Raw genomic sequence first — 15,520 nt, forward strand, 5'->3', positions numbered from 1 at the left:
AATGGCCACCAGAAGAATAACTAATATTACTATTGCATGGGCAACCATTCGAACCGCTCCTGAGTTTTATTCTTTATCAGTCAACATTTTGCTGTTTTCTTTTGTCTGTTCCAAGTCATTCATTATTATCATTGCTCACTTTGATCCGTATTCTAGGATGCATCTCAATATTTTATTTCGTTACTTAATCATGGATTACGCATTAGACGTCTACCAATGCAGTACAATAACATGCCTACAGACAGTGACCCTGTGTGTGAAAGCCGATGGGTGAGCTTACGAATCTCAATTTGCTTTAGTCCTAAAAGACTTCCCTGGCAAGCTCCACTAGCATCAACCCTGTTATTTGTTTGTCTGCTGAGGACAGTTATCCCTGCGAAGACTGCAAACCTTTTCCGTTGTTTCTTTGGCCATCTTTGCTACAGCATCTCCCCCAAATCAACTGATTCTATTAAGTTAAAAATGATTCTGGGTGTGGAGGCTTAAGTGTAATCCGTTGAGAGTTCGTATCCTACCAGATGGCTCAGGTTCAGCCAGCTCCTGTAAATGTAAAGCGTAAAATGTTAACGACCCGGAGGGTTGGAGGGTCGTAGCTACTACGTAAGTCGGTACTGGCTAGGAGCCGATGTAATTCCTAGCCAAAGATATTTTTGAAGCGTTTAAGCAAAAAGCAATCATATATCGTGAACTTATAATGTCAAAATGACCCAAATAGCTTAGTGCTTAGTGATACTGCTTACTGAGCTAGAGGTTCGGATCCCGGTAGGTGTAAACATGATGAATATGATTGTTTCTGAGCCGTGGAATTTATATGTAATTAAGTTTTAAATATATCGTTGTCTTCCAACCATAGTGTAGGCTATTGCCAAGTTTGGAGCAAAATATTTTTTGTGAAAGTTTGTCAATATTTATTAATAAAGCACTGAATTCGCTTAGGATTTTCGCGAGATCCCTATCTGAGTGCCTCTATCCGGCCCGTATTCTAGAAGGTGTCTGAAACAGTTAATCGTAATCTAGTATTGCCTCTGACTTCAGAACGAGACAAAAAACACTTGATCGTGGACTACGTCATAAAAAAAACATATATATGTGCCTTATGGTATTATGATGCGTGTTATGTCCTCAGTGGTCGGTTATTGTTTTTCTTATTCTATCTGGTTTCTGTTTAGAGAGAGACATCGTTGAGTATATTTTTATATAAACGCTTATCCTTTCATACCAGCTGTCTTGTCTTGGTGCTCGTGAGCTGGTACCTTTTTGGATACGTCTTCAATTTGATGATGGAGTGAACATAAATCAACCATAATAATATAAGCGATCAAATTCAAAAACACTTTATTCATGTAGGTCACGGAAATGACACTTATGAATGTCAAAAAAAAATATAAATATTGTTTCTTATTGAATTTACCGCTACATCGTAAAGGGTTGAGCTAATGAGAAGAAGTAGCAAGAAACTCATTGGCACTCTTTTAAGTCAAGATTTACATTTTAATTGTTTTACAAATCATTTCAATTACAATATATGCAAAGTGACGCAACAAAAATACTCAAATGTCAAAGACTGAAAGGCTTACACGAGTAAGTCAAAAAAAAAGAAAAAAAAGTTAATTAATATTTATAAATTGTCATTTTTTATTTAAAAAATCAAACATTGTTAAACGCCTTATATTAGCATGACCTGTGTCTAGTTATGTAATGTATAACGGTACGTATATCGTTGGATTTTCACCCACATTGAAACGTCGGATTGAATTAAACACTTTACACACCTACTAAGGACCGATGACAATATAATAATTTAAACAGTCTGTCCCACTTTCATTAGCTAGGAATTTTTAACGTGCGTGAGCAGGTTATCAACTGTAAAGTAGATCCTGTAGATGAAGCCACAATCTGAGAGTTGAACAAAGCAAACAGAATTTTATAACGAGGCGGTACTCGAACGGTTAGCTCAGTTGGTTAGAGCACCGGCACGGAATGCCGGAGGTCGTATGTTCGAATACCGCATCGTTCATAAAATTGTGTTTTTCAAATTTTATTTGTGTATTAATCCTAGAAGTGAGGGTTATCACTTTAAAAACATAACATATTGTTTATTTTTAACGTCACTTTCGCCCCCTTCGGACACGTCGGTATTATTTGAAATTTTGCACACTGGTCAACTGATGTCAATGAATTTGTATAATCTGTCCTATATTTCTTACAAGAGGCAATTTCATATTCAAATCCATATTATAAATTAATTCCTATCCTTCCTCTATTCGACTTATACATTCTCGGCCTAGCGAAACTCTCTAAGAATAAATATAGATATAGAGAAGGCCGAAATCCACTACATTTTAAGCAAATGTCAAATGACTGCACGTTTCATACTAAACTCAATTTCAATTTTTTCTTAGGCAGTCCCGCCTCTTATTACGTAGTATTTACATACTCTTTGTACATTCTCACTAACCGTAACATCTACATCTGTCTCTCGCTAACAATTGATCCTATTCATTAATAATTAACTAACTGTGCCGCACGGTTTCAGCCACGTAGGTACATAAATTTTAGTTTTTATTGTCATAACATACCTATCGCTGCCTATTTTTGTATTTTTTACAAATAGTATGTATAATTATGTGTTACTAACAATTCATTTTTATGAAAGAGAGAATATGACTGCGCCTGCGCATGTGGGTAAGACATTACTGGATTACTATTTTCTGACTTTAGCCACAACCATCAAAACTTAAGGCAAACTGAGTAATACACCTTGTATTACCTGAAAATCTGCTTAATATAATATGATTTATTAAAATCAATAACTCTTATGATACAAATATTTAGTAACGTTAGCATATATAACAAATTCGAAAAACAAAACAAATAATTATTGAAATATAATTTAAGTTCGTTCACTGCTAGTCCACTGTATCGATAAGGCGTTCCTTAGGCTGGGGCCAGACGTAGCGAACGACCGCGAGCGATAGCTGAGAGACGCAAAGAGGATGTAAATACTACGTTATAAGAGGCAGGACTGCCTAAGTAAAAATTAAATTTTTGTTTAGTCTGAAACGTGCAGTCATTTGAAAGAAGTTTGAAGTAGTATTAATTACAGGATGGCGGTTGGCGACGAAGTATAATCCGGCTAAGTTTAAAAGCGAACAGTTGCTTAAAACGTAGTCGATTTCGGCTATCTCCGTTTTTACAAGATTATAGTCGTCATCTGTCAATGACTGCAAATTTCACACAATCGAGTGTATCGCTTTTTCTTAGAGAGTTTCGCTAAGTTGATTATAAGTTGTTGGTGTATTGTCTATGGTGTGAACAAGGCCCTAGCTATCGGTTACCACGTTTGTTGTGCGTGAAAAAAAAACGTGTGAACAACCACATTATATAGAATAGTTGAACAAACAAAAATCATAATAATTACTTATTATTGAACTTTTCGCCATTTGCCCTGCCCACTACCACTTCAGTTTCGCAATCATTTGGGCTATGCCAGTGATTTTGGTTCTCCTACGTACCGGACAACGTAGTGTTGGTAGGCCCCCCACATGATGGACCTACGATCTGGTCATGATCGCCGGAATAGGTTGGATGAGGGCACTGCAGGACCGATCTTCATGGCGATCATTGGGGGAGGTCTTTGTCCAGCAGTCGACGTCTTCCGACTGAAAATTTGTTGATGATTGAACTTTATAAAAACTCTGCCTCGTCTATGGACATAATACACCAACCACATAAACGAAACAACATAAAAATACTACATGCGTAAATGAATGAAGGGGAATTATGTGTAATAATGTAGGAATCGTAGCGGTGGCCGGGCGATCTACAGTATTACTACACGGCGGCATTTTCTCTCGATCGTCACCTCCCGTTCCCCTTTCACCCCCTCGCGCTCGTCCTATTGCATCAGTACGGTTTGCAGATTCAATTCTGTTACATATTGTGATATTTTAATTGCAACGTTTTGACTTTTGTTATTAATAGTTCTGTCAGGAAGATAAATACTCTTTGTTAGTAGTTAAACCAGATTCTTTCATTGTTTTTTCATAATTATAATAATAATCAGAATCACATCACCTTTGCATCAATTTGTTTTTTTTTTATATCTTTATTTAAAACGTTACAAATTTACATTAATATAACAGCAAACCAAAAATCACGAATTTTGTCCGATTTGAATTAATAATACGGATAAAATAAATCGTTGTTTATTTATTAATAATAATAATATCCTAGTGATGCTTGTTTTGCGCACCGTACTAAAGCGACGATGTGACGTCATCGACGTCAGGTCCATAGATAATGTAAACGTGTAGTAGAGGAGATTTATTAATAAGATTGTGAATTGTTTGAAATTAGTCAATGGTTTACTATTATTGCTATGCGTTCAAGTATATTATATAAAATATGTATTCAGTCTGATAAATAGTGGGAGGCTCCTTTGCACCGGATGCCGGCTAGATTATGGGTGCCACAACGGCGCCTATTTCTGCCGGGAAGCAGTAATGTGTAAGCATTACTGGGTTTCGGTCTGAAGGGCGCCGTAGCTAGTGAAATTAATGGGCAAATGAGACTTAACATATTATCTCTCAAGGTGACGAGCGCAGTTGTAGTGCCACTTCGAGTATTTGGGTTTTTCAATAATCCTGAACGGGACTGCATTGTAATGGACAGTATCAGTTACCATCAGCTGAACGTCCTGCTCGTCACGTCCCTTATTTTCATTTAGAAAAAAAAAATTTGAAGACAGTTTGAAGCGTCTTTTTTACATGTGATTTGGTAATCTGTGGTTATAATATTTACAAAATATCAATTATACATTCTATGATCGTTATCGAAAGCGAGTACAGACGCGACACAAATTGATAACCTTTACAGATATAAGATCTACATTCTGTATACAAGACGGTACTAAAAGTGAAGTTTATTATTCTTAGTAAGCTACAAGACTATGCTCATATAATATGACGTGTTTTTGTGTAATTATGTGTCTATGGGCGCTGTGCGATTATAACAATGTTAGATTATCGTTAAGCCCTCCACCGACTCCGCTATAATATATAGCGCTATAGATTATTGCATATTAAGGTCATACCTCGATATCCACAAAAATTGGTTTCTTAGAGAGTCGATTACAACATAACGCAATGAAAATATTCCGACGCAAAAAATACAGTGCACAAAGAAGGACTTAAAGAAAATTTTGAACCGAATAGAATCTGATATATAAAATTCTCATGTCGCGGTGTTTGTAGTTAAACTCCTTCGAAACGGCTTGACCGATTCTCATGAAATTTAGAGTGCATATTGGGTAGGTCTGAGAATCGGACAACATCTATTTTTCATCCCCCTAAATGTTAAGGGTTTTTTTTTATTTATTTTTTTATTTTGTTTTAAATTTGTTTGATTATGAGTCAGCTTTAAAAAATACATACAACTTCAAATTTTCACCCATCTACGATCATCAGTTACTTTTGTATCGCGATTTTAATATCGACAATACAACGTTTGCTGGGTCAGCTAGTATTTATATGTAATTTGAAATATCCAATAAAAAATTTAGAAGTTGCTTCCCAAAAATAAACTTTGGAGTCAAAAATCTCCGAATTTTCAGCTAAAACAACTTTATTTTTTAAAGAATTTAATAGAATTAGTACTTTTCTAAAACTTAAACCGAACAATTTTTCAATTTCAAAAGTAAGTTTTGAATAAACAAAAGAAAATCAGTAAAATAAATGCCTATTTGCAGCTTTGCCACATGATCAACACAAGTATTGTAGGGTTGGTTGTAGCGTTTACAATCCTAGTCAGTCCGCGCCTTAAGCTGCCACAGACAGTCGCTATACTGTAATTCACAGCACTATTACTTTTACTTGACTTTGTAACTTCACTACTATATATATTATATGGCAAGACATAGCTCGGTAACGCCACTGAATTATATATAACCTTGGACGAATTCACCACTGGAAACCAAACCTAAGAAGTATGTATGGAATCCAATACCAACCATTTTCTTGGGTTAGGAAGGGCTACGATTGTCAACTAATGACATTAGCGCTTAGAAATAAAAATTACGAATGAATTTCGGCCTTACAAATAAACTTAGTATAAAGTTATAACTTATCATAAACAAAGAATATGCAAAATGTTTACAATACCGTTGACAATGACAAAACTGTCAATACAATGATAATTCTGAAGTTTTTCGAATGATAAGCAGCCTTGAAAATAAACGCGGGAAACGTTATACGTCCGAATAAACCAATCGTAAGCGAAACGTCTATTTGTAAACATTTTGCATTTTCTTGGTTTATGATTAGTTATAACTTTATGCCAATTTTATTTATAAGGCCGATTGACTTTGCGAAATTATACCTACGATTATCTTAATTATTTTAATTTTTGATATCGAACATTCAATTGCCTTATATCTTTGCTCAAGCGTATCCTTCTGAATAAGATCTAAATCTAAGTCTATTTGGTCTGCCAACATTACTTTTCTCTTCAGGTCCCACCCATGTTGTTGCTTTATGTATCCACCTATTATCAGTCAAGCGCGATATATGTCCAATCCATTGCCATTTAAATCTTAAGGCGTTAGTTAGTTTCCATTTTACCATCTCGTTTATCCCTTGCATAGCTCGTTTATAGTGCTATATATTATAGCTCCATCTGTGACGTTGACACACTTCATCCTTCTATGGCCGGATGGGACACCCCTAGTTGTAATGATGATCAGCCCCCTATTATTTTTATTATTTATTAACTTCTTCCTCTAACCCTTTCTGTAGTGTAGCCTTTTCTATATTAGAGGGATAAATAACCATGAGTTCACCTGGTTTAAAGAAAAATTGTTCACGAATGACCAGGCTGTCAGCTGGTCTATAAGAATTAGCACAGTATCTTTAGAGCGTACTTAGACTGCATAGATTTTACTTACTTAAAACTTAGCTGAGTGTGGTAAAACGTGAATTTGACTTTTGCATACGGCTGTCTCAGGGCTTGCTTAAGTTCAGCATAATTTTCGTAGGTTCCATAGGTTCTGTAGCCAAATGGCATAAACGGAACTCTTAAGCATTCGTCGTGTCTGTCTGTATGTCACAGCCACTTTTTTCCGAGACTATAAGAACTATACTGTTAAAACTTTGTAAGTAGATGTATTTTGTGAACCGCATTAAGATTTTTACACAAAAATAGAAAATAAAAAAAAAGCAATAAATTTTGGGTGTTCCCCATACTTAGAACTGAAACTCAAAAATTTTTTTCATCAAACCCATACGTGTGGATCTATGGATAGGTGTTTAAAAATGATATTGAGGTTTCTAATATATTTTTTTCTTATATATGATATATTATGCATTTAGCCGGAAACCGCTTTTTTATACCCTCACCCCATGAAATGACGCGCTGTGGTCGGCTGTTGTGACGTATTACCCCCGGAAGAGATACGTAACAATGGTGAAGGGACCAAATTTATTTGTTCATTCAACAATATAAACATGTTAATTTTGTGTTTTATTATTTCTAATTGCTCTAACACATTCAAGCGAAATCCTTTTCCACATGTATGTAAAATACGAAAAATTATTACTATTTCCCAGTGACCTGTGTCAATTAAATGTTTCGCGAAGTGTGATCTTTCGGGATGATTATTTCTAAATGCGGCAATATGTTCCTTTAATCTAATTTCGAAAGCAGTCGTATGACCCGAGCGCGGGATCTCCAGAAATGTTTTTAATACTTGACCAATGGTGTGCTCGATGGAAATAGTGCGGTAAATATAGACATGGCGGAGCACTGATGAAAATATCCCACTATTACCTGTTGTGTCTCCTCGATCAATGGCAGCCAATGAGCGTGTCTTTTAAAGAGTAATATTAATTGTATTGGATGAAGGTGAAAAGATGCACATTAACACCTGGAACAGACATACTAGTGGGAGGCTACTTTGCACCGGATGCCGGCTAGATTATGGGTACCACAACGGCGCCTATTTCTGCCGTCAAGCAGTAATGTGTAAACATTACTGTTTCGGTCTGAAGCCGTAGCTAGTGAAATTACTAGGCAAATGAGACTTGACATTTTATATCTCAAGGTGACGAGCGCATTTGTAGTGCCGCTCAGAATTGAATGAGTGGCACTGCATTGTAATGGGCAGGGCGTATCAATTACCATCAGCTGAACTTCACGTCCCTTATTTTCATTTAAAAAAAACATAAACTTCTTATGCCTACTACTCGGCTAAGTCAAGTTAGTGAGGCTTTTGTGGGGCGATGTATATGCTTTTACAAGATCCCAGAAAATGTTCAAAACAAATATAACGAAATTCAAAAGAATTGTTAAAAAACGTTTGTGTGGTAACGATTAGGTACGTACTAATTACTATAACATAAATGACTTTTTTAATGAGACCACAGATTGGGAATGGAGCGACCGCCCTCAGGCTATTAAATAATAAGTTTTACTGTACAATATTATATTGTTAATATATATATCTATACTTCTATACTAATATTATAAAGAGGAAAGATTTGATTGTTTGTTTGTTTGCATTGAATAGGCTCCGCGCGCTGAATCGATTAGAATAATTCTTTCACTGTTGGGAGCTACATTATCCCCGGGATTTATAGGCTATATTAGATTTTGAAAAAATTAGGGATCCCTACTAAAAGTCCAGTAATGTAATCCAAGGTGTAAAAATACGTACGCGAACGACGTCGCTTTTTTTTTCTATGGAGTAGCAGGACAAACGAGCGTACGGGTCACCTGGTGTTAAGTGATCACCGCCGCCCACATTCTCTTGCAACATCAGAGGAATCACAAGAGCGTTGCCGGCCTTTAACGAAGGTGTACGCGCTTTTTTTGAAGGTACCCATGTCGTATCGTCCCGGAAACACCGCACAAGGAAGCTCATTCCACAGCTTTGTAGTACGAGGAAGAAAGCTCCTTGAAAACCGCTCTGTGGAGGACCACCACACATCCAGATGGTGGGGATGATATACTAATATGTGGCGTGTCGTGCGAAGGTGGAATGTATATATATATATATATATATAGATGAATAATACTTTGCTCAGCTATATATATATGTAATAAATCATATGTTTAGGTCAGTTTAAATGCAAGTATCAATATGAAACCTGAAGCTATATTTAAACCGCATGCTTTACTTAGTCCCCGTATTTATAATTCTATTTTGGTTATAACATAATCGAAACGCCTTTCAAGGTAATTAACAGGACGTGGTTGTACGACTTTAACAAAAGCTATAGGTTAGGACTAGTTCTCACTGCGATATATCTTCTTCTTCGTTACACCCTTGGCAGAGCGGTCTTGGTCATCACGAAATGAAATCTTTTAGGGCAGATGTGATTCGTCCCCCGAGCATTTGCCAGTTTTCCCTGCTCTTCTTCTTCGTTAAACTCTTGGCAGAGCGGTCTTGGTCATCACTAAGTGACATCATTTGGGGCAGATGTGATTCACCCTACGAGTATTTGCCAGTTTTCCCTGCTCTTCTTCTTCGTTAAACTCTTGGCAGAGCGGTCTTGGTCATCACTAAGTGACATCATTTGGGGCAGATGTGATCACCCCACGAGCATTTGCCAGTTTTCCCCGCTCTTCTTCTTCGTTAAACTCTTGGCAGAGCGGTCTTGGTCAACACTAAGTGACATCATTTGGGGCAGATATGATTCACCCCACGAGCATTTGCCAGTTTTCCCCGCTCTTCTTCTTCGTTAAACTCTTGGCAGAGCGGTCTTGGTCATCACGAAATGAAATCTTTTGGGGCAGATGTGATTCGTCCCCCGAGTATTTGCCAGTTTTCCCATGGCTATGCCACATGGAGGGAAAATACCTTAAATTGCAGCTATTAAAATTACTGGGCAAAGCTACTGAAATTACTTGGCAAATGAGACTTAACATCTTGTGTCTCAAGGTGACGAGCGCAATTATAGTACCTACAGCCCAAAATTAATGGGTTTTTCAATAATCCCGAGCGGCATTGCATAGTAATGGCTAGGGCATATCAATTACCATCAACGTCCTGCTCGTCTCGTCCCTTATTTTCATAAAGAAAATGTTATGTAGCAAAAAATAAGTCTTGTGATTTTTCTTGTGAGCCTCTCGATGGATATGATAAAGCTACAGGGATTTTTTTTACTCGTGTAGCGGTTCGATTCTCGGTTCAACCAGGCAATTGTTAAAAAATCTATGAATGCAGTTTAATTTGCTTTTTTTTAATATAGTCTTCTTTCAGAAAAATGTTACATCTAAAATATTAAAGCTACTTCCCTCTATGTCGTGGGACACCCTGTATATTCTTTATTATGTTATATGTATGTTCGTATGCACATTAGCAAATTTGCTGGAAACTGTTATAATCATAATGTTAACACCAGAAACTAACGAACTTGTTATGCCTACCACCCGGTTAAGTCGAGTTAGTAAGTCTTTTGTTGGACGATGTATGGGCCTTTTATAACATGACCCCAGAAAAATATCAATACAAAATGTATTACGAAAAACAAAAGAGTTGTTAAAAAACATTTGTGTGGTAAAGGTTACTATAACATTAATAACTTTCGTAATGATACTACTTTTTGGCAATGGAGCGACCGCCGTCAGGTTATTTAATAATAAATTTTACTGTTGGATAGTATATTGTGACGATATCTATTTATATAAAAATGAATTGCTGTTCGTTAGTCTCGCTAAAACTCGAGAACGGCTGGACCGATTTGTCTAATTTTGGTCTTGAATTATTTGTGGAAGTCCAGAGAAGGTTTTAAAAGGTGAATACATAGGAAAATGCTGCTAAATTAAATAAAAACAACAAATTTGTTTTTCCTTTGATGTGTCCATACATAATTTCTATGAGAGAATTTATTGACGCACGGTTTGACAGTTCTGCTGTGAAACAATTTCATTACGACAGCAGGGTGCATATTTTACGAAATAATTTTTGATGTTATGATATATTATTGACAAATTCATATAAAAACATTATTTTTTTATTATATACAGAACAACGTCTGTCGGGTCAGCTAGTTTTGAATAAAATATTTATTTTTACACGCTTTTTATTAGCTTCACCTGTATGTATGTTTGTTTCTAACCGACTTATTTGGTTGCGATTTTGACCCACTTTAAACAGCCAGACTTCGATTTATTGTGGACCGATGACAATATATTAATGTAGTAAAATTAGGTTCGTATTCTATTTATCAATTTGCAAAATAAATTTTTTATTAATTTATACAATTTTTTCATCTATCATCAATAACGCAGGAATTGATGTTAATTTTAAATTTCAACCATTATCTTTTCAACCAAAGCGTGTTTTTTAGTATTTTCAAACTAATTTTATTATAATAAATGTTTTGTCCTATAATATAATTTAGCCGTGGTTTATTCAAATCAAATCAAAATCAGTTTATTCACGTAGGTCACGGAAATGACACTTATGAATGTCAAAAAAATATATTTTTCTTATTGAATCTACCGTTACTTCGTAAAGGGTTGAGCTAATGAGAAGAAGTAGCAAGAAATCCGTAGATCCATGGCTGATATTACGACTATTATGAAAATTGCTCAGGGCAAGATTGACAGTCCAACCTTGTTATCTAAAATAAAATTCAATATACCGTACCAACATTCTAGAAAAAAGTATCTCCTCCATATTCCACTCATGCGCACAAACTATAGATCACACTCCTTTATACCACGTACTTCGTATAATTTTAACAAACTAAAATCATCCGAAATAGATCTTTTTTGTTCCAGTTTAGGTACTGTTAAGAAACATATTATACAAAATTATTTGCAAGTCACAGAAAACTAATACAATGACAACATAATATATGTATACTTTAAGTCAATTTAAATTGCAAAAAAGCGTAGTTAACTAGTACATAGTAATGCCTTTAATTAGTTTAAGCATTTGTAAAAACGTAAAAAAAAATACTATTTAATACCTATTTGTGGAGGCTTTTAATTGGCCCATATATAAACATGTAGATATATGTTTTTGTATTGACGGCTGTTAGCCACCCTATGAAAATAAAATAAAATAAGAAACTCATTGCCACTCTTTTATATCAAGATTTACATTTAAGTACATCGATTTACAAATCATTTCAAATTACAATATTCTATTCCTATATAATATGTAAAATGATGCAACAGACACACTCAAACGTCAAATAGTCAATGTCTTACACGAGTAAGTCAAAAAAGTTAATGTAAATTTATTGTATTAATTATTTTGTAAGAAAGAATGATTATCTGAAGAAGTGCCTTCAGAGTCCGAACAAAAGTCGATTACTAAGTCATCGGGGTCAAAGGTCAAGTTATGGCTATAGATCATAATTCATAGCGAATATCTTACAAACACAATAGTGGTTTTATGAACAACTTGCTGACCCAGCAAACACTGTATTGCCATATAAAGTAATAAAAAAATTATTAAAATTTTTGGGGTTTAAAAATGACCACCGATCCGCAGACGTACCAATTTTTTTTTTTCTTATGGTATAGGAGGACAAATGAGCGTACAGGTCACCTGTTGTTAAGTGATCACCGGCGCCCAATATCTCTTGCAACACCAGAGGAATCACAGGAGCATTGCCGGCCTTTAAGGAAGGTGTACGCGCTTTTTTTGAAGGTACCCATGTCGTATCAACCCAGAAACACCGCACAAGGAATGGGGTTTTTTTAGTGGTAAACGCGCAAACTTGAGTCTTCTGGGGGTTAAATTGGACAAGGTTCAATTTTCCCCATTCCGCGACCTTCTCAAGAGAGGACTCGATAGAAGACACAAGTTTCGCCCGGCACTGGTCGACGATATAATTAAATTGGAGGGTCTGTTTGTAATATTGAAATAACCGTTTTTTACTAGATGTATATGAATATGTATACGGTATGTATATACACCAAAATAACATTTTTTACAATGTTTGTCTGTCTGTATGTTTGTTCCGGCTAATCTCTGAAATGGCTTGACCGATTTTGACGGGACTTTTACTGGCAGGTAGCTGATGTAATAAGGAGTAACTAAGGCTACGTTTATTTTAGAAAAATAACGTAATTTTGCAATGTCCAAGAAACGGTCTAACTTTAAAAATAATTTATATGGCAAAAAACGTTTGCCGGGTCTGCTAGTCATACATAAAATTTATCGTACTACAATATTATATTCGATTGACATCTTGCAACTCTATTGCGTATCTGTGTGTGTAAGTGTTGATTGAAGACGGGTGAAAATTTGAAGTTGTATGTATTTTTTAAGCTGAATCAAAATAATTAAAAAAAATGGCCGTTATAAATATAAAGGGGTGGGTCACCCTTTTCATTTAGGCGTATCAAAAATAGATGTTGGCCGATTCTCAGACCTACCCGATATGCGAACAAAATTACATAACTTCAGTCCAGCGGTTTCGGAGGAGTTTGGTAACAAACACCGCGACACGAGAATTTTATATATTTGATAGAATTTTTATCAAATATATAACATTTAAACTTTATTTTTTTTTAAACATATTTTCAAAGAGAACTCAATGCCCGTGAACCTAAGGCTTGAGATATATAGAGAATACTCTGACTTTACTTACGTAAAACTTTACTGAGTGTGATAAAACGCGAACTTTACTTTTGCATTGGGCTGTCTTAGATTGAGCTAAGTATAATATCAGCTGTCAAATGAATGATATTAAAACGAAATTAAAGATTATGCTAAACTTACACACAGCTACGGTTTACGTAAAGAAAGTCGGAGCATAGTAAAACCAAACCAAATTAAAAAAGCATTTATTCCGAACTATCTGACCCGGCAAACGTTGTTTTGCCATATAAAGTATAATTCACGCGATAATTTTATAAGTAATAAAATATTGCCCATATTATAGCCTGTACATCATTTTGTTCTATTGCCAATAGTTTTTGCAGCGCACGCAAAAATAGGTTTTCGATTTTACACCTTGTGTTACAAAATAGCAATTTTATTACGGATCCCTAATTTTGAAAAAAAAACATAGCCTATAGCCTTCCTCGATAAATGGACTACCCAACACTGAAAGAATCATTCAAATCGGACCAGTAGTACCAGAGATTAGCGCGTTCAAACAAACAAACAAACACTGCAGCTTTATAATATTAGTATAGATATTCTGGTTATGGAAAAGAGTGATATATATCAGCTTGGTTATTAGACAGGCACTGAAACAAAAAACAAAAGAAATAATTATTACGACTGTTCATTGTCAGTACATTTATTATATCTTCACAAAAATTGGCAAATTATGCTCTCAGTAGTGATTTTCATTATAGTAACACTAGAGATGAGGGATTGCTTGTAACTAATTCTAGTAGGCTTCATAAGATACATAATAGCTTTAAGGGTAAATGTATACACTTTTATAATAAAGTCACAGCCACTGTTCAGGCATTATCTATACTAATATTATAAAGCTGCAGTGTTTGTTTGTTTGTTAGTTTGAACGCGCTAATCTCTGGTACTACTGGTCCGATTTGAATGATTCTTTCAGTGTTGGGTAGTCCATTTATAGTCCATTTATAATCAAAATTAGGGATCCGTAATAAAATTGCTATTTTGTAACACAAGGTGTAAAATCGAAAACCTATTTTTGCGTGCGCTGCAAAAACTATTGACAATAGAACAAAATGATGTACAGGCTATAATATTTTATTACTTATAAAACTATCGCGTGAATTATACTTTATATGGCAAAACAACGTTTGCCGGGTCAGCTAGTCTATAAATAAATTTAAATGTTTTATTAAAAAATGGCTCTGTCGTTAAACCCTGCTACAGTTGAATATCTAAGTGATCGTGATATCCTGGGACTAGATTATGATAATTTTATAACAATGACAGTACAATATTGTAAATTTTATTGAAAAGAGCGGAAAAAAGAATGCTGGTGGAGTTTCTTGTGCCGCTTCATCTCTCTCAGAGCGCCATTTGTGTCCGAAGCGGTTCTAGTGTTAGAAATGACATCAAAAATAATTCTAAAGGAATCAAATTTTGAGAAAATAAATGCCTTTTATACATTAAATGTAACAATTTTTTTTTATATATTTAAAAAAGCAAAAAGGATGATTGATACTTTGTTATATATAAATGTATTATTGACATTATATATTAGTAAAAGTAGAGTCATTTTGAAGATATATTTAGTCCTAGAAGATATCTTAAAATTATGGTAATGTCGGAGTAACGAATAATCGATGTATTAGCGCCCGCTATATTCTTTGGCACAAACACACCACCTGGTATTACACATAAAAAAACAAATTAACATAAAAACAACCGACTTCAAAAACACTATTCCAAAGCAATAGATATAATATGCACTGTATAAAAATAATAGCGTATTTTTATACAATCTAATTAATTAATCTAATTCTAGTTACGATTATTGTAATTTTTGGAATCGGTGTCCTTCCGCCGCGACCCGCTCTCGCATCCCCTCTCCTCACGACTCAAGCAGATCTCACCTAT

General features: G+C 35.1%; 1 protein-coding gene across 2 annotated transcripts in view; it reads left to right on the plus strand.

The window, feature by feature from the left end:
• The window catches only part of LOC126965095 (uncharacterized), a 128,642-nt gene that overhangs the window by 96,911 nt on the left and 16,211 nt on the right, over positions 1-15,520 (plus strand). The gene's annotated exons all lie outside the window — the stretch shown is intronic.

Source organism: Leptidea sinapis, chromosome 6 (assembly GCF_905404315.1).
Source record: "Leptidea sinapis chromosome 6, ilLepSina1.1, whole genome shotgun sequence".
NCBI lineage: Eukaryota > Metazoa > Arthropoda > Insecta > Lepidoptera > Pieridae > Leptidea > Leptidea sinapis.